We start from the raw sequence: 24,198 nt of genomic DNA, 5'->3' as shown, positions 1-24,198 counted from the left end.
TCCAAATAATAAAGATGTCATTTATATAGCGCATCTAGCACAGTTCATGATTAGTAAAAGACAGTAATAGTTAATCAGAGAAAAAAAAATCACGTTCCCACCCCCCCAGGTACAGGTTGGCATAGGCCAGTGCTCAACAAGGGCCCATGGCCACCCCCCCTGTACCTGGAGGTAGTGGGACTCTTTGAACCCAAACCAGTTGTAGGTCAAATTGAAACAAAGAATATAAATTAGTTAGTGTTAGGTACCACAGATACCAGGGTGCCTTGACGAGGCTCTGTGGCTTATGCAAGCATTTGCAAATGTGTGCAGACTAAACCCCTGCTTTTAACCGGTTCCCGACTAGCGCACGACGATGTACGTCGACAGAATGGCACGGGCAGGCATATTGGCGTACATGTACGTCCAATCTTCAATGCCGCCCTGCCATCGGGAGCGCGCCGCCGGCGGCGTGCTCCTGCGCTGGTCGGGACCCCCGTGAGTCCGGTCGCGGGACCCGCAGACTCGATCGCCACGGGCATCCCCGCGATCGTCTCACGGGACGGCGGAATGGAGGAAATGCCGTGTAAACAGCATTTCTCCATTCTGCCTAGCAACTACTGATGCTGATCTCTGCTCCATGTGATTGGAGCAGAGATCAGTGTTCACTAAATGAAAGACCAACCCCCCCACAGTTAGTAACACACCCCTAGGAACACTTAACCCCTACACTGCCACCCACTGGTTAACCCCTTCACTGCCAGTGTCATTTACACAGGAATCACTGCATTTATATAGCAGTGTTTACTGTATAAATGACAATGGTCCCAAAAATGTGTCAAAAATGTCCGATGGGTCCCCCACAATGTCGCAGCCACAATAAAAATCGCTGATTGCCGCCATTACTAGTAAAAAAAAAATAATAAAAAATTAATAATAAAAATGCTATAAAACTATCCCTATTTTGTAAACGCAATAACTTTTGCGCAAACCAATCAATAATCGCTTATTGCGATTTTTTTTACCAAAAATATGTAGAAGAATACGTATCGGCCTAAACTGAGGGAAAAAAATGTTTTTTTATATATTTTTGGGGGATATTTATTATAACAAAAATTAAAAAATAATGCGTTTTTTTCAAAATTGTCGCTCTATTTTTGTTTATAGCGCAAAAAATAAAAAACGCAGGGGTGATCAAATACCACCAAAAGAAAGCTCTGTTTGTGGAAAAAAAGGACATCAATTTTGTTTGGGAGCCACGTCGCACGACCGCGTAATTGTCAGTTAAAGCGACGCAGTGCCGAATCGCAAAAAGTGGTCTGGTCTTTGACCAGCAAAATGGTCCGGTCTGTAAGTGGTTAAGGCATACTGTTAGACAGGTTATTTGGTTGTCTCTGGGCTGGTGGTAAGCTAAGCTTGTTTTTTTCCTTGGATTTATCCTCGGCCTTGTTTGTACCTGTTAGCCTTACAATGCTTCTTACTGCAATAGCCAGCTATAGATGGGAGCAAGTGGCATCTTATTTGTATCACTGTTGTGCTTTTTGGTCAGGCAACGCACTGATACCTTTGCAGCCATTGTGCTCTATGCTGGGTGTTCACTGTGCCCCTGTACCTTTAAGAAGGGGTGGCTCCCCTTCTGTCCACCTGCTCTCACCTATCCATCAGAATGCATGTGCCTCCACTGTGGGGGCACTTATAAGTTAGTGTTAGGTACCACAGATACCAGGGTGCCTTGACGAGGCTCTGTGGCTTACGTATGCATTTGCAAATGTGTGCAAACTAAACCCCTGCTTTTAACGGATAATGTTAGACAGGCTATATGGTTGTCTGCGTGCTGGTGGTAAGTTAACCTTGTTTTTTTTCCTTGGATTTATCCTTGGCCTTGTTTGTACCAATATAAATTCACAGTAGTCCCACTGATGATGGACCAGCCCATGGAGGAAGGTACAGACCATCTTGGTGCCCTGCTCGTGAGGGATGCTAGAGTACAAAGCCTCTACATCCAAAGTCATGAGCAGGTCATCGGGAGGGATGACCAACTCCTCAATCTGTTTGAGGAGATCCAGTGTGTCTTTAGTGTATGACGGCAAACTTAACATATGAGGTATGAGTATTGAATCGACCAAATGACCAACGTTCTTGGTCCGCAAGCCAATCCCTGACCCTATTGGTGTACCAGGGGGTGATAAGGTATTCTTCTGAACTTTAGATGCGTAAAATGTCGCCTCTCTTGGAGTACGAACATTAAGGTAATTATATAGATCTTGATCAGTTAATCCCTTGTGATGGGTATTATTGATGATTGACAAATATTAAATCTTGAACCTAGAGGTTCAAAACATAGAAATGAGTGAATAACAGTCTGTGTTACACAATACTGTATATCCAAGCACATCTTTTCGTAATTGGCTTTAGTCATCAAGACAATATTACCCCCTTTATTTGCCGCTTTGATCTCTAAGTCAGGATGTTTTTTTAGTTTTGAGATTGCTTGTAGTTGTAAGCGTGTTAAGTTATTATGTTTAGGGACAATTGTCATACGTTTTATATCAATGACAGTGCTCATCAGGAAGGCCCACACATTGGGATTGGTCATGAGATCAGGGAATCTTTGAGATTTTTATTTAAATTTGGTAATAGGTACAGATGTTATAATTTCAGGTGTTAAAGGTAACTCATTATTAGTATTATTGGTCATATCTGTATCATCATTTTCCTCCAGTAATAGCATTAAATCACAGGGGCTCGAAAGTCCTCCATGATGTAATGCTTAATCTACTTGAACAATTCCCTTTCTTGCTTGGAATGAAGATGATCCCTATGAAAAATAAATTTGTAAGTAAAATTGCGCATGAACATATAAACATCTTTAACAGCTTCATATATATCAATATTCATAAAGGGGTAGAAATGCAATCCAAATTTGAGAACGTCTAGCTCTTGAAAAACAAACTTAAATATGGGGTAAGATTAATCACATCCAAACCTACGTGGGTGGTAGGTTGGACAAGGGCGCCTGCAAATTTGCATGTAGGGCTCCCGGCTGGGTAATGTGTGGGTCCAGTGTGCTTTCTTTCCTGACGGGACTTTGGACACCTCCACGACCTACGTACCTTATGGCTTCCTTGAATGTGGTATCGTATAATGTCCATGGCTTGGGATTACCTCATAAACACAGTAAGTTGTGGCTTGAAACCAAACGCTTAGAGCAGGAATGTCCAAACTTTTTTCAAAGAGGGCCAGATTTGATGAACTGAACATGCGCGAGGGCCGACCATTTTGCCTGACATTCTTTGAACCATTAAATTCAGTCAGGACAGCTTCAACATTTCAAGCGTGGTCTACCTCAAGCCATACGATCCCCCACCTCCTTCACCCCTTTTGAGAAGCTGTGCATGTCTGCCAATCCAATCACACACTCTATATCTGTCCTATTTGAGATGCTACTGGGGCAAAGACCCAAGGGGAAACCAATATATATTTGAGAATGGGAATGAGACCTGCAACATGAGTTTACTGAGCTGCAATTTGACCATTTATACCGCCTTACTCACTCTAGTTCTGTTGACAGGAAAATCCAGGAGAATGGGTTCAAAGTAATAACTAGATGGTAAAGGGGCCGTCCCCGAACTCACTAAAATATACCCAACCTCCTCAGATGCTTGCTGGAGGGATTGTGGACATAGAGGTTCATTTTTGCACATTTGGTGGGATTGTCCTAAGTGGTGATGGCCGAACGGTTCGCCCGGCGGTCATTTCGCGGCGAATTTCGACTGTTCGCGATTCGCCCGATCGGCGAACTATTGCCGCCGTTCGCCTGGCGGACTTCCGTGTTTTTACTGTGTAAAAGAACTTTGACCTATGATGACACATCCATCATGGGGTACAGGACAGCCAATTGAGACATTACAGCACATGGACACTTGGACATTCCCCCTAACTTATAAATACACCACACATTTTACATTCTTTCTTCTGTCACTATAGGGAGAGGTTGCTGTGTGGAGCAGGGAGAGATTGCAGTGACCCAAATCGCTAGCTAGTTGGTACAAAAAAGTTATTTTCAGGACTGGTATAGGTGTTAGGTGTATATAGGTTTGCTGTGCTACTGATTGTTGCAGCAGCCTGAATGTCTTTTGTCAGTTTAGAGAAAGGGACAGGACGGTGTGTCTGCTGTAGGGACAGTCAGTTTAGTCATTAGCTGTTACTATCAGGTCCACAAAAGTGCTATTCCAGTTATTGTTCCAGTAGCCTCTGTTTTGTCAGTTTATATAGGGAAAGGCAGGAAGCTGTGTGTGAGGCAGTGAGGGTCAGTTTAATCAGTAGCTGTTACTATATTAGGTCCACAAAGGTTCTTTTCAGGACTGGTATCAGTGGTATGGTAATAGGCTTGTACACGTATAATATTCTTTCTTCCAAATATAGAAAGAATATTATACTTGACTGCTGCCCTTCTGCTGCAGTCTGCTAATCATTCAAACCTACTTGTTCCACAAAGGTCCTTTATAAGGACTGGTAATAACCTGGTGTAGGGTGCTATAGTACATAGGGTTGAGTGAGGTACAGTCTGCTATTCTATAAGGACTGGTATAGGTCCACAATACATGGGGTTGAGGTGCACTACTGCTGACCGCTGCCCTATACTGCAGCAGTCCTTCATTGGTATAGGGACTGACGTACAGTCTGCTAATCACTCACAACCTACTTGTTCCACGAAGGTCTTTATAAGGACTGGTAAGGTATAGGGTACTACAGTACATAGGGTTGAGTGAGGTACAGTCTGCCATTCTATAAGGACTGGTATAGGTCCACAATACATAGGGTTGAGGTGCACTACTGCTGACCGCTGCCCTATTCTGCAGCAGTCCTTCATCGGTATAGGGACTGACGTACAGTCTGCTAATCAGTCACAACCTACTTGTTAACTTGGTCTGTCTAGGGTTCTATACTGCAGCAGTTCTTCATTGGTATAGGGACTGACGTACAGTCTGCTAATCACTCACAACCTACTTGTTCCACAAAAGTCCTTATACGGACTGGTAAGGTATAGGGTACTACAGTACATAGGGTTGAGTGAGGTACAGTCTGCCATTCTATAAGGACTGGTGTAGGTCCACAATACATAGGGTTGAGGTGCACTACTGCTGACCGCTGCCCTATACTGCAGCAGTCCTTCATCAGTATAGGAACTGACGTACAGTCTGCTAATGAGTCACAACCTACTTGTTCCACAAAGGTCCTTATAACGACTGGTAACTTGGTCTGTCTAGGGTTCTACAGTACATAGGGTTGAGTGAGGTACAGTCTGCCATTCTATAAGGACTGGTATAGGTCCACAATACATAGGGTTGAGGTGCACTACTGCTGACCGCTGCCCTATACTGCAGCAGTCCTTCATCGGTATAGGGACTGACGTACAGTCTGCTAATCAGTCACAACCTACTTGTTAACTTGGTCTGTCTAGGGTTCTATACTGCAGCAGTCCTTCATCGGTATAGGGACTGACGTACAGTCTGCTAATCACTCACAACCTACTTGTTCCACAAAGGTCCTTATAAGAACTGGTAACTTGGTCTAGGGTGCTACACTATTGCTGACCGCTGCCCTATACTGCAGCAGTCCTTCATCGGTATAGGGACTGACGTACAGTCTGCTAATCAGTCACAACCTACTTGTTAACTTGGTCTGTCTAGGGTTCTATACTGCAGCAGTCCTTCATCGGTATAGGGACTGACGTACAGTCTGCTAATCACTCACAACCTACTTGTTCCACAAAGGTCCTTATAAGGACTGGTAAGGTATAGGGTACTACAGTACATAGGGTTGAGTGAGGTACAGTCTGCCATTCTATAAGGACTGGTATAGGTCCACAATACATAGGGTTGAGGTGCACTACTGCTGACCGCTGCCCTATACTGCAGCAGTCCTTCATCAGTATAGGGACTGACGTACAGTCTGCTAATCAGTCACAACCTACTTGTTCCACAAAGGTCCTTATAAGGACTGGTAACTAGGGTTCTATACTGCAGCAGTCCTTCATCGGTATAGGGACTGACGTACAGTCTGCTAATCACTCACAACCTACTTGTTCCACAAAGGTCCTTATAAGGACTGGTAAGGTCTAGGGTGCTACAGTACATAGGGCTGAGTGAGGTACAGTCTGCTACCCTATAAGGACTGGTATAGGTCCACAATACATAGGGTTGAGGTGCACTACTGCTGACCGCTGCCCTATACTGCAGCAGTCCTTCATCAGTATAGGGACTGACGTACAGTCTGCTAATCAGTCACAACCTACTTGTTCCACAAAGGTCCTTATAAGGACTGGTAACTTGGTCTGTCTAGGGTTCTACAGTACATAGGGTTGAGTGAGGTACAGTCTGCTACCCTATAAGGACTGGTATAGGTCCACAATACATAGGGTTGAGGTGCACTACTGCTGACCGCTGCCCTATACTGCAGCAGTCCTTCATTGGTATAGGGACTGAGAGTTTTGTCACAGGGTCATTTAAAAAATGACAGGCAGAGGAAGAGGCAGGCCCTTCCGCAGGGGTGGTAGGGGTAGGGCAGGAGCAACAGGCTTGAGCCAAAGTGGGAAGTTGCAGAAGGTGCGTTCAATTACTTTAAAGGACGCACCAGACTTGGTTGAGTGGCTCGCTCAACCTTACTCTTCTGCACCCTCCTCATACTCTCGATCTGCACCCTCTTCTTCACTCTCTGCTATGTGCACCCCCAAAGACACTACCACCAACAACACCACCACCACCACATACCTTCCGCTTGAGTCACAGGAATTATTTTCTGATCCATATCAAGACATTTCTGATGCGCAGCCACTCTTGGTATTGGATCAGGAAGAGGAGGTAGCAACAACCGCTACTCAGCAGTCTGACGACAGTACCCAGATCAGCCCAAGGAGTAGGGATGAGCTTCGTGTTCGAGTCGAACGTACGTTCGACTCGAACATTGGCTGTTCGGCCGTTCGGCGAATTCCGAACGTTTGGGCCGTTCGCGTCAAAATTCGAGTGGCGCGCGCGGACCACAATGCACTGCGGTGGCGCAGTGCATTGCTGGCTCATGATTGGCCAAGCATGCACTGTGACTCCGCATGCTTGGCCAATCGTAGCGCCAGCAGCGAGGAGAGCCATGATTGGCCACAGGCATCCTGCCTGTGGCCAATCATAGCTCAGGCTGTGTAGTGCACACCCCACACTATATATGGCCGCCTTTGAGGCGGCCTCGTGTAGTGTGTTAGCATCTGAAGCAGTGGGTGTTCTGTGTACCTTCAACACAGTACACACCAATCGTTTTTGGCTGATTTCCTATCTTGCTGCTGTGTAGTGGTTGTTGTCTGTGCCCTGACCGCAGTATACACCACTATATTCACCTCACCTATATAGCTAGTGATCTAGCTTTAACCACTTAACAACTGCCCATTGCCGATTAATGGCTTCAGGGCGGTTGTTTAACTCTGAGAGGCCGTTAATTAACGGCCTCCCAGAATTCTGCTCTCGCGCGCCCCCTGGGGCGCGCACTTGAGAGCATCCGTGACCGCCGGGTCCATAGGACCCGGCGCATCACGGATCACGGTAAACGGCCGCTCGTCGCGGCCGTTTACCACGTGATCGCTCCGTCAAATGACGGAGTGATCACTTGTAAACAAACCGGCGTCATGTTATGACGCCGGTTCCTCCCTCCCCTCTCTGTACCGATCGGTACAGCGGAGGGGAAAGAGATCGGTGTCAGCAGCGATGTGGGCTGCATCTGCAGTGCCCACATCGCTGCTCACCGAATTTAACCCCTCAATTCCCTGCCAATACTCTGCAATACCAGTGCATACTCTGCAGTACCCTGTGTCACGATCGTCCTGGCGTCTCGTTTGCGCACGAGAGACTTACCCACAGAAGCTTGTTGTCAAAGACCCGTCGTGCTCCGTTAACGCGCGCTAGAGCGATCGGACGCACTCGCGTCGGCTTGAACGAACGCACGCGTGCACGTGGGGGCACGAACGGGCGCACGTCCACTCGCGCACGCTGACTCGTCGTGCGACCGTTTGGCGCCCTACAGTCTTCTTAAGGCACTTGCTCCCTTCCACCCGTGCTGACCAGTCTACAGCGTGCTCGGAGATCCTGCTATCCTATACCCGTATCTGTTACCTTGGTTCCTGTTACCCGGCTTTGACCTTGACCCTGATCCGTTGCTGCCTGCCTACGACCTCCTGCTTGTCTGACTACGCCTCTGCCTCATCCCTCTTGTACCACGTTGACCGCTACCTGCTGACCCGGCCTGTACCCGACTCTGCTGTTCCTACCTACCTGTTGGATATCCTGTGACTGCTGTACCCGCTGACGTCCGTTTGCCAGCCAGTCTACCACTTGTGCCTGCCTACACCAGTCTCTTGTCTTCAGCTCCATCTACTCGCTGTTGGTGTCCTGCTGCCCATCCGGACCAGCATCTACCTGCCAGGCACTTGTGCCCCCTGAACTTTTGAGCTTCTGTTACCACCTCCAGGGGTTCTTCAGCCAGGGGCTACGAGGGGCCGCTTCCTGCATTCCGGGCTCGCCTACTAGGTACGTGACAGTACTGGTCAGCCATGTCCGAGCCTGCGCAGGGAGCCTCCCCCATGGACGAGCTTTGCCGCCATTTGGCCGGTCTTACCCAGGCAGTAAAGAGCCTACAGGAAGGCTACGGCAGACTGGAAGAGCAAGTCCAAGCACTATCTGCTTCTCCGCCCGTTGTTCCAGGGGGCCACGCCCCGCCTTCAGTGGTGATGATGCCACCTGAGCCCAGAGTACCAACCCCAGAGCGGTTCACGGGTGACCGGAACAAGTTTAGAGCCTTCCGTAACTCTTGTGAGCTCTACTTCGCCCTGCAACCGAGGACCTTCTCCCTCGAGGCGACCAAGGTGGGGTTCGTTATCTCCCTCCTAACGAACGAACCTCAAGCCTGGGCACATCGCCTACTGGAACGCAAGGACCCATCCTTAGACACCTTAGACACCTTTTTTATGGCAATGTCTAGACTCTATGAGGACCCCCAACTCGCTGCAACTGCAGAAGCAGCCCTACACGTTCTGCAGCAAGGTCGCAGGCCTGTGGAGGACTACGTGTCGGAGTTCCGTCGTTGGAGCGCTGACACGGACTGGAATAACGCAGCCCTGCGATATCAGTTCCGCATGGGCCTGTCCGAGCCCTTGAAGGATGAGTTGGCACGTGTTGGCATTCCCGAAACCCTGGAGGCCCTGATAGACATTTCCGTTCAAATTGATAGGTGCTTGAGGGAACGCCGCCAAGAACGTTCCTCTACAGTCGCGCGCCCTGTCTGGATGTTGCCACGGGTGCCTAGCTCCGCCCACCCAGCTCCTTCAGTTCCTGCCACAGCCACGCTGGATCCGATGCAGTTAGGGCTACTCCGTCCATCACTGACCCCAGAGGAACGCCAACGACGCCGGGTCAACAACCTCTGTATGTACTGTGGAGAATCAGGACACTTTGTTCGCTCCTGCCCAGCCAAGATACGTAAGTGCCTTCTTGTTCCACCTGTTCCTTCGTCAGTGCTGTCTGAAAACTCCTCTCACCTGGCCGTTCCTGTTCTTTTGCAGCTCCCAGGAAGGACTATTTCAACCCACGCAGTTATTGATTCGGGGGCATGCAGTGGTTTTATGGACGTATCCTTTGCCCTGAAGAACAAGATTCCCCTTAGACCGAGAGAGAAGGGACTCTCGGTATACCTGGCCGATGGGTCTGCTCTAGAATCAGGACCGGTGACTCAGGAGACTAGTCCCCTCTCTGCTGTCATCACCGGGACTCACCAAGAATTCCTATGCCTAGACGTCATCAAATCTCCTCTGTTCCCCATCATTCTAGGCATGCCTTGGTTGAAGGCACATAATCCACGTATCAACTGGGCCACCGGAAAAATTGAATTCCCTTCGGACTACTGCCTCCAGCATTGTTATCCAGCAATTAACGGGGACTCTCCGGCCCTCCTCTGTTTGGAAGCAGATGATGACACCCGGCAAGCTGTGCCTAGAGAATACCACGACTTCCTAGACGTGTTCAGTAAAAAAGGGGCTGAAACCCTACCACCTCATAGGCCCTACGACTGCCCTATCGAACTACTCCCGGGGGCCGAGATTCCCTTTGGAAGAATTTTTCCTCTGTCCGAATCTGAACTCAGTACTCTGAAAACCTACTTGGATGAAAATCTTGAAAAGGGATTTATCCGACCCTCTACTTCCCCAGCTGGTGCGGGGATTTTCTTTGTGGGAAAAAAAGACCACTCTCTACGCCCATGCGTGGACTATCGGGCGTTGAACAAAATCACCATCAAGAACCGTTACCCTCTGCCATTGGTTCCCGAACTTTTTCAGAGACTAGGTTCCGCTAAAATATTCTCTAAGCTGGATCTTCGGGGGGCTTACAACCTCGTCCGTATTAGGAAAGGTGACGAGTGGAAGACTGCCTTTCGTACCCGCTTCGGGCACTTTGAATACCGGGTGATGCCGTTCGGGCTGTGTAACGCTCCTGCCACGTTCCAGCATTTTGTCAATGACATTTTTAGAGATTACCTTGACCTGTTTGTAATTGTCTACCTTGATGACATTTTGATTTTCTCCCCCTCTCTAGCAGATCACCGGGTACACGTTAAGAAGGTCCTGACCCGTCTCCGTCTTCACGGTCTATACGCTAAGCCCGAGAAATGTGTTTTTGAACAATCGAGCATCCAGTTCCTCGGCCTGATTATCTCGGTAAGGGGAATTGAGATGGATCCCCAGAAGATCTCCGCAATTCAGGACTGGCCTGCCCCTTCCGATAAAAAAGGAGTTCAGCGATTTGTGGGGTTTGCGAACTTCTACCGCAAGTTCATTAAGGGTTTCTCTGCAATTATCGCTCCCATCACCGGACTAACGAAGCAGTCTCGGAAGTTTCATTGGACCCCCGAAGCACAAGAGGCCTTCAAAACCTTAAAAGATTTGTTTATATCCGCTTCTGTCCTGAAACATCCCAATCCCGCTCTACCATACATCCTCGAGGTCGACGCTTCGGAGATTGCAGTAGGAGCGATACTCTCCCAGAGGCAGGGGGCCAAGTCCTTACTCCACCCAGTTGCCTTTTTTTCCCGTAAGTTGTCGGAGGCAGAGAGAAACTACGACGTCGGGGATCGTGAGTTACTGGCAATAAAATCCGCACTCGAAGAGTGGCGCTATCTGCTGGAGGGAGCCACCCACCCGATCCTGGTCTATACGGACCACAAAAATTTGGAGTACCTTAAAACCGCAAAGAGATTGAGGCCCCGTCAAGCCAGGTGGGCACTCTTCTTCTCCAGATTTTCATTTCACATTACCTACCGTCCCGGATCCAAGAATACCAAACCAGATGCTCTCTCCCGCATGTACAACCAATCGGAGAGCTCGCCATCCACAGATACGATCCTCTCTACGGGGAACTTCCTTCTGCTCCAGGGGGATGTGGTATCCCAAATTAAGCAGGCTTCCATAGGCCTAACGCCTCCACCCGGTATCCCGTTGTCCTCCAGCAATGACCTTTTGTGGCATGGGAACCAGATCTTTGTTCCCCAAGAAGTTCGGACCCCAGTTCTGGCCGCCTGTCATGATCACCCACTGGCCGGCCACTTTGGGGTATTCAAGACTCTGGAACTACTCCAACGCACATTCTGGTGGCCTCGCATGAAGGACGACTGCAAGAGGTACGTGGAAACCTGTGTCATCTGCACCCGAAGCAAAGGCAGCAAGTCAAGAGCCTGGGGTCTGCTAAAACCGCTGCCCGTTCCTGATAGACCATGGAGGATGATCTCCATGGATTTCATCGTTGAACTTCCCCCTTCAGAGAACTATTCTACGATTTTCGTTATAGTCGATAGACTTACCAAAATGGCTCACTTCCTGCCCATGAAGGGCACTCCCTCAGCTACAGAGACAGCCAACACCTATATCAAAGAAATCGTAAGACTCCACGGCATTCCCGTTAACATCACATCCGATAGGGGGGTGCAGTTCACCTCGAGATTTTGGAGAGCGCTCTGCGGAGCCTTAAAGATCGATCTTTGTCTGTCCTCAGCCTACCATCCACAGACCAACGGCCAGACTGAGAGGACGAACCAGACTCTGGAGCAGTACCTCCGTTGTTTCTCCTCCTTCTCCCAGGATGACTGGGTCTCTCTCCTGCCTATGGCCGAATTCGCCTACAACAACACGGTCCACTCTGCCACCTCTGTCAGTAGGGCAGTAAATGGTGTCAGTAGAGCAGTGGACGGTGTCAGTAGAGCAGTGGAGCAGTAAATGGTGTCAGTGGAGCAGTAAATGGTGTCAGTAGAGCAGTGGAGCAGTAAATGGTGTCAGTGGAGCAGTAAATGGTGTCAGTAGAGCAGAGGACGGTGTCAGTAGAGCAGTGGACGGTGTCAGTAGAGAAGTAAATGGTGTCAGTAGAGCAGTAAATGGTGTCAGTAGAGCAGTGGACGGTGTCAGTAGAGCAGTAATCGGTGTCAGTAGGGCAGTAAATGGTGTCAGTAGGGCAGTAAATGGTGTCAGTAGACCAGAGGACGGTGTCAGTAGAGCAGTAAATGGTGTCAGTAGAGCAGTGGACGGTGTCAGTAGAGCAGTAAACGGTGTCAGTAGAGCAGTAAATGGTGTCAGTAGGGCAGAAAACAGTGTCAGTAGACCAGAGGACGGTGTCAGTAGAGCAGTAAATGGTGTCAGTAGAACAGTGGACAGTGTCAGTAGAGCAGCGGACAGTGTCAGTAGGGCAGGCAGTAGACAGTGTCAGTAGGGCAGTAAATGGTGTCAGTAGAGCAGTGGATGGTGTCAGTAGAGCAGTAAATGGTGTCAGTAGAGCAGTGGACGGTGTCAATAGAGCAGTGGACGGTGTCAATAGAGCAGTGGACAGTGTCAGTAGGGCAGTGGACAGTGTCAGTAGGGCAGTGGACAGTGTCATTAGGGCAGTGGACAGTGTCAGTAGGGCAGGCAGTAGACAATGTCAGTAAGGCAGTAAATGGTGTCAGTAGAGCAGTGGACAGTGTCAGTAGGGCAGTAAATGGTGTCAGTAGAGCAGTGGACGGTGTCAGTAGAGCAGTAGAGCAGTAAATGGTGTCAGTGGAGCAGTAAATGGTGTCAGTGGAGCAGAGGACGGTGTCAGTAGAGAAGTAAATGGTGTCAGTAGAGCAGTAAATGGTGTCAGTAGAGCAGTGGACGGTGTCAGTAGATCAGTAAATGGTGTCAGTAGACCAGTAAATGGTGTCAGTAGACCAGAGGACGGTGTCAGTAGAGCAGTAAATGGTGTCAGTAGAGCAGTAAATGGTGTCAGTAGAGCAGTGGACGGTGTCAGTAGAGCAGTAAACGGTGTCAGTAGGGCAGTAAATGGTGCCTGTAGGGCAGAAAATGGTGTCAGTAGACCAGAGGACAGTATCAGTAGTGCAGTAAATGGTGTCAGTAGGACAGTGGACGGTGTCAGTAGGGCAGAGGACGGTGTCAGTAGAGCAGTGGATGGTGTCAGTAGGGCAGAGGACGGTGTCAGTAGGGCAGAGGACGGTGTCACCCGGTGAGAACTGTATATATGGATGCTGTCTGGGGAGTGGAGAACAGTATATGTGGGGGGACTGTATATATGGATAGTGTATATAGTGTATATGGATAGCTGCGGACCCCAAAATTGAGGAGACACGGCCGCGCAGGAAGGGAGCCACTGACGGGTCTGAAATGAATAATGTGCCCGGGTCTCAGGTGGTCAGAGACCCGGGCACATGTTTCAAAACCATTACTGTCCGGGTGAATCCCGGACAGGTGGCAACCCTAGCTGAAAGTAGTTTCACTTCCAGTAACATTGTGTGGCCTTATATAGACTCTGTTTGTGTACCTTCTCTGTCATCTTATTGGTTATTGATAGAATAGCAGGAGGGTATTTCTTTGCTTAGAAATAAAAAAAAAATGAATATGTACTTTGCTTTGGGGTGTCTGTTTTGTGACCATATAAACCCCAGTCCATCACACAGACTCAACTGATTTCAGCGCAATCAAGGACCGCCTCCAATCTGACCAAACCCTACCATAAAGTGACCATTCCCACATGGTAAGCCAAACCCAGAATCTAGGGAAGCACGGAAACAAAGGCAAGGACGTAGGTGCAGGGCTGGCATGATGGATGCGCAGTAAAACCCCTGTAGGGTTAAAAAGAAATGAGGATAAGCGAAGGAGGGGGCGGAGCTGAGAGCCAGTAAAGGGGGCGGAACTTTATTTAAGGGAGGGGAGGAGTCGAGCGGCAAGCGTGGGTCACAGCATTTAGAAGTTGCCCACCCACCTGCCCTTTAGGTTAGGTTGCTGTTTTGTGGTTATCGTATTTCTGGTTGTTGTCGTTGTCCCCTTTTTTCTTGCAGGTTCGTTGAGGAAGGTCGTCATAGCAGCGGATGGCGGTGCCTTTGGTCTTTGACGGGGTAAAGAAACGGAGGTGATGGAAGTGGTGGGGGGGACTCATATGTGGTATGTGCCCCCTTTTTGGTGTATCCCAGCGGAAGGGTAGGCTGGGATACGGGTTTTGGTGGCACTGCGGGAAAGGGGGTTGTCTCCGGGCTGATAAACGGCCGGAGGCCTGGTATGGTAAAAATTTGGCCCCGCAGTGTATTGGTAAAACGAAAAAGTTAAAAGGAGAACTGAGGTACCGTCAAAGACCAAATGGCTGGGAGTTGTAATTGCTGTTGCAATATAGTATTGTTCTATTAGAGTAATAAAGTTATTTATTCTATTTATTTTATTTTGGTTGAAGATTGGGTAAAATAAAGGCTGCTGTGGCCATATTATACTCCAAACTCTAGTGTGGTCTATTTATTGGGGGGTAAGGGAAAAGGGAAAGGTAAAAGGGAATGGGTAAAAAAATGGATGGTTTATGGGAAGGGGTGTATTACTAGATGCATAGGTCATGGAATTCTTACAAAGTTCTTAGAAAGCAATTAGTTCCTGATTAGTGGAGCTGGGCCCTATGGTAGTAGAGGTGGAGGATCTTCCTTTCAGGATCTAAAGGATGGCAGGTGACTCAAGCCAAAGTGAAGATCCATTTATGGCAGATTTAGAGCCATGCCAACACTGGTGATTATGCCAGAGCTGGCATCAGCATAACCAAAATGTAGCTACTGCTTTTCCTTATAAAAGTCACACTATAACTGGCTAAATGCAGAATTTCATGTCAGCGAGGGAGACACTTCATTGGCTCTGATAGGGAGGCAGCAATGCCATAGATGAAGGTAAAAATGAGTCCCCGAGGTTATGCGTTTTTTTTTTTTTTGCCAGAAACAGAATCTCCACTATGACATAGGCTTTACACTTTACAAATCTGTCTTTCTCTACCTTCCAGATTTTATGTGCTTTGATAATGGCAGAACAATCACCCCCTTTCTCTATGAGAAAACTGTCTATATATCATGTTAAAATACAATTCTGTCTAAATCAGAGCTTGGTCCTGCCAACAAGGACCCTGATGGGCCATTTTTCCCAGTGCTATGTTCAGATTCTTCAGCCAAGCTACTATTGGCACTGCCTTGTGTTGGCCATATACCTCTAAGGAATCCACTAGAACGGGTTACTGTGGAAATATCACAGGAGATGGTCAGAATCTGTGGACATGCTACAGGTGTGGTTTAGGACTGGAGACATTACACTGGCGCTCAGTCATGTTGGTACAGGAAGGAGTCACCCCCAAACAGATTTTCCTACAAGACAAGAAATTGTCCAAAATGTCTTGGTATGCTGACGCCTTAAAGCGAAGCTCCACCCTAAAGTGGAGCTTCCGCTCATTGGAATCCCCCCCCCCGGCGCCACAATTGGCACCTTTCAGGGGGGAGGGGGGTGCAGGTACCTGTACAGTACAGGTATCTGCACCCACTTCCGGCGTAGATTCTGCAGAAGGTACGCCCCTTTCTGCAGAATCGACGCCCCTTTCCGAAAGTCCCCTGCTGCCTGCTGGGAAACACATGGATCCCAGAGACAGCGGGGACCATCCTTATTGCGCAGCGCGACTCGCGCATGCGCAGTAGGGAACTGGGAAATGAAGCCGAAAGGCTCCACTTCCTGATTCCCATACCCAAGATGGCGGCGGCAGCACCCGAGAGATGATCGAGAGATCGGCTTCGGGTGCCGACATCGCGGGCGCGCTGGGCGGGTAAGTGTCACTATTTTAAAAGTCAGCAGCGGCAGTATTTGTAGCTGCTGGCTTTTAAAAAAAAAAAAAAACGGCGGAACTCCCAGCGGACTCTCGCTTTAAGTGTTCCCTTCACTGGAAGTAAGGGGACAAGCCCAACCCCTGAAAAACAACCCCGCACCATAATCCACCATAATCCATGATCTGGACCAATGCACAAAGCAAGGTCCATAAAAACATGGATGAGCGAGTTTTGGCATGGAGGAACTTAACTGGCCTAAACCCCAATGAATTATATCGGAGATTGCTTGCCAGACCTTCTCGTCCAACAGCAGTGCCTGACCTCACCAATGCACTTCTGGAAGAATGGTCAAACATTCCCATAGACACACTCCTAAACCTTGTGGACAGCCTTCCCAGAAGAGTTGAAGCTGTTATAGCTGCAAAGGGTGGGCCAGTATTGAACCCTATGGACTAAGACTGGGATGCCATTGAAATTCATGTGCGTTTAAAGGCAGGTGTCCCAATACTTTTGGTAATATACTGTATATATATATATATATATATATATATATATATATATATATATATATATATATATATATATATATGCACATATATAATCTACACATGTTAGTAGAATTGCTATGTCAGCACCATACTTTCAGTGCCATGTACAGGCCCCATACACACTGGGGTGGACGGTGCACAGAGCAGAACTTTCATTTAGTGCAGTATGTGCCCAGGGACAAAATCCCAAAATTCACACTGCTTGTGTTCTAAGCACTTGTCCCTGAGCACATACTGCCCTAATATTCATACCACTAGGGGCACCGTCCAGCCGCCATCAGCCTCTCATAGAGTTGGACATTCTGCTGGTAGCTGAGCTGAATGGTGCACTTGTGCCCTGGGCGGGACACAGCATGGGCGGGGCACAGCATGGGCAAAATATTACCCCCCCCAAAAAAACTTCTAAGTTATATTTTAGGTAAAGGTGGAGCTGTGTGAGTCATGCCTTTAATACTCCAGCAATGACATCTCTGTAATTCTATTTATTGTTAGTAAATAGTTCCCTTTTTTCCTTGTAAATGTCATTGTGTAAGGTTTCCATATACTGAAGGGATTAAAATTAATAAACTCCTGTTGATCCTGCCAGTTTCTGATTTCCCCGAGGCCATCTTTAACAGTGTGACCCCAGCACCCAATATACAGCATGGTTGTCACCCTCCAGACAGCGCTGCTTTTCCAATTTACTGCAGTCAGCGCCCCCTGCTGGTTGATAAACAGCGTCTCTGACCTTGTAGCAGGTGGGGGTGGGGCACCTTTTAAAATGTAACTGCCATTTCTGCTGGACAGCTTGGACAGTTACAAGGAGAGAAAAAATAACAGATCTCCTGGCAGAATCAACCAATCATACAACTGTTACCGGGCAGACTCAGAAAAACCAACACTGCTATGTGAATGTTATTGACAGACAGACATCATAGATGTCATTTTGTATTATAACAGTTAATTGGTAAAATAAACTCTAATATTTTCATTTTTACTAATGAATGTTTACTGATTATTACAGGCTAATAGATCTGATCACTGCAGTCCATCTTATAAACAATCTATCAATATATTGTTACCTTGTTATTTTGTCAATAAAGTTTTCAATAAAAAAAAGTCAGTGGAGGATGCTCTGGCAGTTATCACTATAAAATGTCTTATAAATAGACCCCTTATCATCTAATGACATTAATATTGTAGTGGGTCACACATTTGCCATCAACCGCTTAGTCCCACATTTCCCATGTTAGAAATAAATTAATATATATATATATATATATATATATATATATATATATTTATTAAGGTGGGTCCAGATCAATGTTTACTGATTATCAAATGCTAATAGATCTGATCACTGCCACAGTCCATCTTATAAACAATCTATCAATATATTGTTAACTTGTTGCTTTGTCAATAAAGTTTTCACTTAAAAAAAAAACGGTCAGTGGAGGCTGCTTTGGCAGTTAGCACTATGATGTCATAGAGTGGGCGGAGCCAGGACCTATAAATAGAGTTGCTGACAGAAGAGCGAGTCAGTCTTTGGCTTAGCTTTGGTGAACACACACAGAGAGATTTCTCCTGCAGGGAGTGTAATCAGGACTGTGATATACTAACCCGAGATATTATTCTTATTCAGATTCTGGTAGAAACTGTACATTAGGTAGGTCTTGTTATATATATTTATATTTATTTATAAAAAAAAAAATATATATATATATATATATATATATATATATATATATATATATATATATTTATTTATAAAAATCAGGCAGACCCTGGCACTACATAGCTGTTAGTTTATATAAAGGAGATTTTATAGATTGTAACGGATGTGATCAGCTTAATATTCTCCATACACAGCTAACCCATGGGATAACAAACACTTTTTTTTTTTCAAACAAAATGACAGTTATTTCAGCCTCAGAGACTGAGATCAGTTGTTAGGGAGGGATCTATTTATAGAACATTGGTTGGAGAAATGCCACACATTGGTGGAAGCTGGACACATTTCCCCATATTATTAGATTAATTGCTATGATGCCATCTAGTATACAGTATATTTTAATATTGATGTATTTCAGAAAAAATATATACTGCATTTTAGCCACTAGATGGCGCTGACACTCATTACAGAAAATACAGGGGAAATTCTTCCAGCCTGCAGCAATGTGACATTTATCCAACAAATGTCTTATAAATAGACCCCTTACTGTCCGATGACAATGACATTAGTTGTAGTGCATTTTGTGCGATATTCATTTGTTTTTTCTCTCTATAGGTGCGGATTACTTTCATAAATTTCATAAAGTTTTCAGATACAGATTGACAAGATGCTGCTCATCCCCTACGCCATCAATGAGCTGCTTCAGGGCGCTCTGAGACTTGCAGTAAGTATTTTTTTCCACTCTTTTCATATGTAACTAGTGATGTATAAAATTGTATAATGGCTCCTTTACACATGCAGTAACCCCCACCGTCCCTCTGAGAAGCGATCTATAGAGGGTTGCTTTTCAGAGGGTGGTTGACATGTGCATGCACCAACCCTTGCCATCCCTCTAAAAAGCGATCTATAGAGGGTTGCTTTTCAGAGGGTGGTTGACATGTGCATGCACCAACCCTTGCCGTCCCTCTGAGAAGTGATCTATAGAGGGTTGCTTTTCAGAGGGTGGTTGACATGTGCATGCACCAACCCTTGCCATCCCTCTAAAAACCGATCTATAGAGGGTTGCTTTTCAGAGGGTGGTTGACATGTGCATGCACCAACCCTTGCCGTCCTTCTAAAAAGCGATCTATAGAGGGTTGCTTTTCAGAGGGTGGCTGACATGCAACCAGAAGGTGTTACCCCACCTCCTCAGTGCCTGCTTTAACATTTAAAATCCCGCACCACTGCTCTGCAGTCACATGTGGCGATTTTATTGAGACCTCATTCACCAAATGTGATGGGGAGTATCATTTCTGCAACCTTGACCACCTTTGCGGTGTAAGGGGGGCGGTAAACCTGCAACTAAGTCGTCTATTTTTCCCACCCCCCGACTGCAAGTGTAAACGAGCTCTAAAGGTGGCCTTATATCTGTAGAATTACCTTTGGAGAAGTAGCAAACCCATTCAGCAGAGCATTTAATGGAACTTTTATGACTAATTTTCTATGACATTTCGTGTGATTTCCATGTCAATGTGTTGAATTTTAACCACTTGCTGACCGGCGATGTACCGGTAGATCGGAAAACTTCAAGTGGTTATACCGAGATGGTGCCTGCGGCTTCAGGCATCCTGGTATTGTTTTTTAGAGCCAACAGTCGACTCTATTGTAAAAGTGATCCAAGCAGCTAACGAGCCTCTGGATTGCTTTTACAAGTAGTGGGAGGCGATGTTCGCCGCTTCCTGGTTACCCGGATGTAAACAGCGCCATTTTTAATATGGGAAAGCATCTGATAACACCGATCTTGTTGTGATCGAATGCTTTTAATGGCAGAGGAGGGATCTGGGATCCTATAGACCCCGGATCTCTCCATATAGAGTACCTGTCACGTGACAATAGGTGTCACAAAGGATGTTTACATTCCTTGTGACAGCAATAAAAGTGATCAAAACATTTTTAAAGCAACAGTATAAAAATAAATATTTAAAACAGCGAAGGCCCCATACTTGAGGTATCACCGCGAACGCCGGATCACGGGCAGTAATTCTAGCACCAGACCTCCTCTGTAAATCTAAAGTGGTAACCTATAAACCTATAACCTATAAAAGTTGAAGTGGTTAATTTCCATATGTCTGGTAGTGCGCATTAAAATTTAGCAACCATTCGGAAAGCGATTAAAATTCGAACAAAATTCTACAGGTATAAGGGCAGCTTTAGGATTGTAGTAAAGCCTTTGCCCCTGGACTCTGTGATAAGGCTGTGCTAGTTTTCCCTGTTGGTGAGACAGCCTTACTTTGTGTTGTGTCACCGGGGCAGGAAGTGAGGGCAAATCTCCCATATGGAGACACAGATAGAGATAATAACCCAGAAGAGGTTTTTACATACAGTACAGCAGATACTGGCAGAGCCCTGATGGGAGATGATTTGTGATTTGTGGTTTTAGGAGTTTATCTAAAGATATGTATATAGATCCGTTGTTTATATTGGGGGGAGTAAATGTTTAATGAATACCTATTGGGAAGCCCTCCACTCACTTCCTCTCTTCCTGAGATGACGGGAAGTGAGAAGACATAAACTATAAAAAAGATTTTTTGGAAAAGATTGAACTCTTTTCTCACTCTATCCAAAAAATAAAGAAATGGGCGGAGTTTCACTTTAATATCTGTACTTCAACTTACCTTCTTTTTTTTTCTTTATAGAGGCGCAAATTTGGTTCTGAGGATGAAAGGGAAAAATTAGTGGAACATAGGGGGGAAGAGGAAAGGCGAGAGGAGGACAGGATGAGTGAAGTTGTAAGGATAAGGGAGGAGGAGAGGATAAGAGAGGAGGAGAGGATAAGAGAGGAGGAGAGAATGAGGGAGGAGGCCTGGAAAAGAGAGGAGGAGAGGATAAGAGAGGAGGAGAGAAAAGAGGAGATCAGAATGAGGGAGGAGGCCAGGATAAAGGAGGAGAACAGAAAAAAAGAGGAGGCCAGGATAAAGGAAGAGGCCATAGTGAGGGAGGCAAGGTCAAAGGAGCTGGCCAAGGAAAAGGAGGAGGCCAGGATAAGAGAGGAGGCCAAGATAAGAGAGGAGGCCAGGATAAGAGAGGAGGCCAGGATAAGAGAGGAGGCCAGAAGAGAGGAGGCCAGGAGAAGAGAGGAGGCCAGAAGAGAGGAGCCCAGGAGAAGAGAGGATGACATAGTCAATGAGGTCATGTCATGGCTGCAGGCCAGGGAAAAGGAGGAGGCCAGGATAAAAGAGGAGGACAGAATGAGGGAGGAGGCCAGCATAAACCCAGAGGACATGGTGCGGAAGGCAAGGTCAAGAGAGAAGGCCAGGATAAGAGAGGAGGCCAGGATAAGAGAGGAGGCCAGGATAAGAGAGGAGAACAAGAAAAGGGAGGAAGCTTGGACACAAGAACAAGCCAGAGTAAGTGAGGAGATAAGAAAAAGGGAGGAGACCAGGAGAAAGGAGTACACAAAGATAATAGAGCGGGCCAGGATAAGGGAGGAGAGCTGGATTAGACTGAAGGCCAGGCTGAAGGAAGAGGCCAGGCTGAAGGAAGAGGCCAGGATGAAGGAAGAGGCCAGGATGAAGGAAGAGGCCAGGATGAGGGAAGAGGCCTGGAGAAGTGAGAAGGCCAGGATAAGAGAGGAGGCCAGGATAAGAGAGGAGAACAAGAAAAGGGGGGTACCTTGGACACAAGAAGAGTATGCAAATATAATGCAGGAGGCCAGGAAGAGGGAGGAGAGCTGGATTAGACTGAAGGCCAGGATAAAGGAAGAGGCCAGGATGTGGGAAGAGGATAGGATGAGGGAAGAGGCCAGGATGAAGGAGGAGAAGGCTAGGAGGAGAGAAGAGGCCAGGAGGAGAGAAGAGGCCAGGAGGAGAGAAGAGGCCAGGATGAGGGAAGAGGCCAGGATGAGGGAAGAGGCCAGGAGGAGGGAAGAGGCCAGGAGGAGGGCAGAGGCCAGGAGGAGGGAAGAGGCCAGGAGGAGGGAGGAGAGACAAGACGACAGTAGAATGCCGCAGGTTAGGACAGCGGAACAAAGGTTGAGAGCGGTGATGCACAAAGATAGAGAGATGCTAGTGGTGGAGTTCACAAAAAGTGTCACACACTACAAGTTTTAAAAGCAGACAGGGAGAGGAATGCAGCAGAACTGAGGGAAATAATGAAGAAAGCAGAGGAGAGGAAACTGGGAAAACAGCAATGTCTGATATGGGGTGTGGAGTGGGAGGAACAGTGGTGTGTGATGGGGGGTGGTGGGTGGGGGGGGGGGTGAGGATTGGGAGGAACAGTGGTGTCTGATGGGGGGTGGTGGGTGGGGGGTGAGGAGTGGGAAGAACAGTGGTGTCTGATGGGGGGTGGTGGGTGGGGGGGTGAGGAGTGGGGGGCAGCAGCTGCACTCTCACTTCTCATTCCCAGTCAGACACTACGGAACCATCGGGGGCTGTGGCATCTGAGGGCAGTGAGGAGCAGGGGGTGGCGGCAGTGTCTTATGGGAAGGCAGGCGGCAGTGTCTTATGGCTCTTGTGACAAAAAATTAAATATTCAATGAGCTCAACAAGCCTCTCAGCAATTTCCTTGGGTTGTCTACTTTACAAAATGGGGTCATTTGGGGGGTGGGGGTTGTACTGCCCTGCAGTTTAAGCACCTCTAAAAATGGGATAGGCAGTCATAAACTAAAAGCTGCGTAAATTCCAGAAAATGACCATACTTTGTAGGCGTTATAACTTTTGCGCAAACCAATAAATATATGATTATTGCCATTTTTTTTTTACCAAAGACATGTGGCTGAATACATTTTGGCCTAAATGTATGACTAAAATTGAGTTTATTGGATTTTTCTTATAACAAAAAGTAGAACATTATCATTTTTTTTCACATTTTTGCGTTTATATCGCAAAAAATAGAAATATTAGAAGCAATCAAATACCATCAAAAGAAAGCTCTATATGTGGGGAAAAAAAAGAACACACATTTCGTTTGGGTACAACATTGCATGACCACGCAATTACCAGGTATAGCAGCGCAGTGCCAAATTGTAAAATGTGCTCTGGTCATTGAGCAGCCTAATCTTCCAAGGCTGAAGTGGATAAAGGAATTGTCTGGCTGTTTTCCCCACATAGAAGGCCCCACATTTCCAGAGCAGAAGGTAAATTACCTTCTATGTCTCTTAATCTGCAACAAGGGTAGGTATGAAGACTTCTCCATTGGGAAGTGTAAACCTAGTGCCCACATTGGTCCATGGACAAAAGCAACATCTACCACATTTGTAAATACCTCATCGAGATTGTAGACTTGGGAGAGTAACGGCTAGACATATTTATCATGCAGTTATCTTGTCCATTTAAATATAATTTCTGGGCGTTGGCCAATATATTTTCTGAGGATAGGATCCTCCTGTAGCAAAGGCCAATGATTGGTAAGTATATTACTTAAATCAAGATGTTGGTCAGAATATCTTGTAAACTATTTTACTGTGGGGTTAGATCTAACTGTCATAGTTTATCCCCTCGAAAGAAGTCGAGTTTGAAGGAGTATTATACTACAAATGGGGTCAGTGGCGCTACCCTTAATATGGGCATATATATTACTTTGAACCCTGTGTTTCCACTAGAGCTACGTTAAGCTAGTGTAGCCTATTGCGGAGATATTTGGAGGGTATCAGACGTGCAGTGATATAAAGAAAAAACACAGTGTATGCAAAAATGCGTGTGCTGTACTATATGTTAGTGCATATGATGACCAAATGTCCCCAATACTATGTAATAATAAATTCCAATATAAGATGATCAAATAATCATGGGGTCAGTCAGACATCAAATGAAAAGAGACTCAAATCCCTAATCGGAACATACTATACATAACGTGTAAATGATATACAATACAATATAA

At 46.7% G+C, this 24,198-nt stretch overlaps 1 long non-coding RNA gene across 1 annotated transcript; it reads left to right on the top strand.

Annotated features, from left to right (window-relative positions):
* The first annotated feature begins 18,146 nt into the window (after positions 1 to 18,146).
* LOC143942070 (uncharacterized) lies at positions 18,147 to 21,129 on the top strand. The gene is made up of 3 exons (XR_013264668.1): positions 18,147 to 18,336; positions 18,958 to 19,066; positions 21,018 to 21,129. It is a non-coding gene; the product is annotated as an uncharacterized LOC143942070 (long non-coding RNA).
* The last annotated feature ends 3,069 nt before the right edge of the window (positions 21,130 to 24,198 follow it).

Source organism: Lithobates pipiens, unplaced genomic scaffold, assembly GCF_037356315.1.
Source record: "Lithobates pipiens isolate NorthernLeopardFrog02 unplaced genomic scaffold, aLitPip1_a1.2 Scaffold_30, whole genome shotgun sequence".
Classification (NCBI taxonomy): Eukaryota; Metazoa; Chordata; class Amphibia; order Anura; family Ranidae; genus Lithobates; species Lithobates pipiens.
Note: the sequence above shows the minus strand (reverse complement) of the source record. Positions and strands in the feature narration are given on the sequence as shown.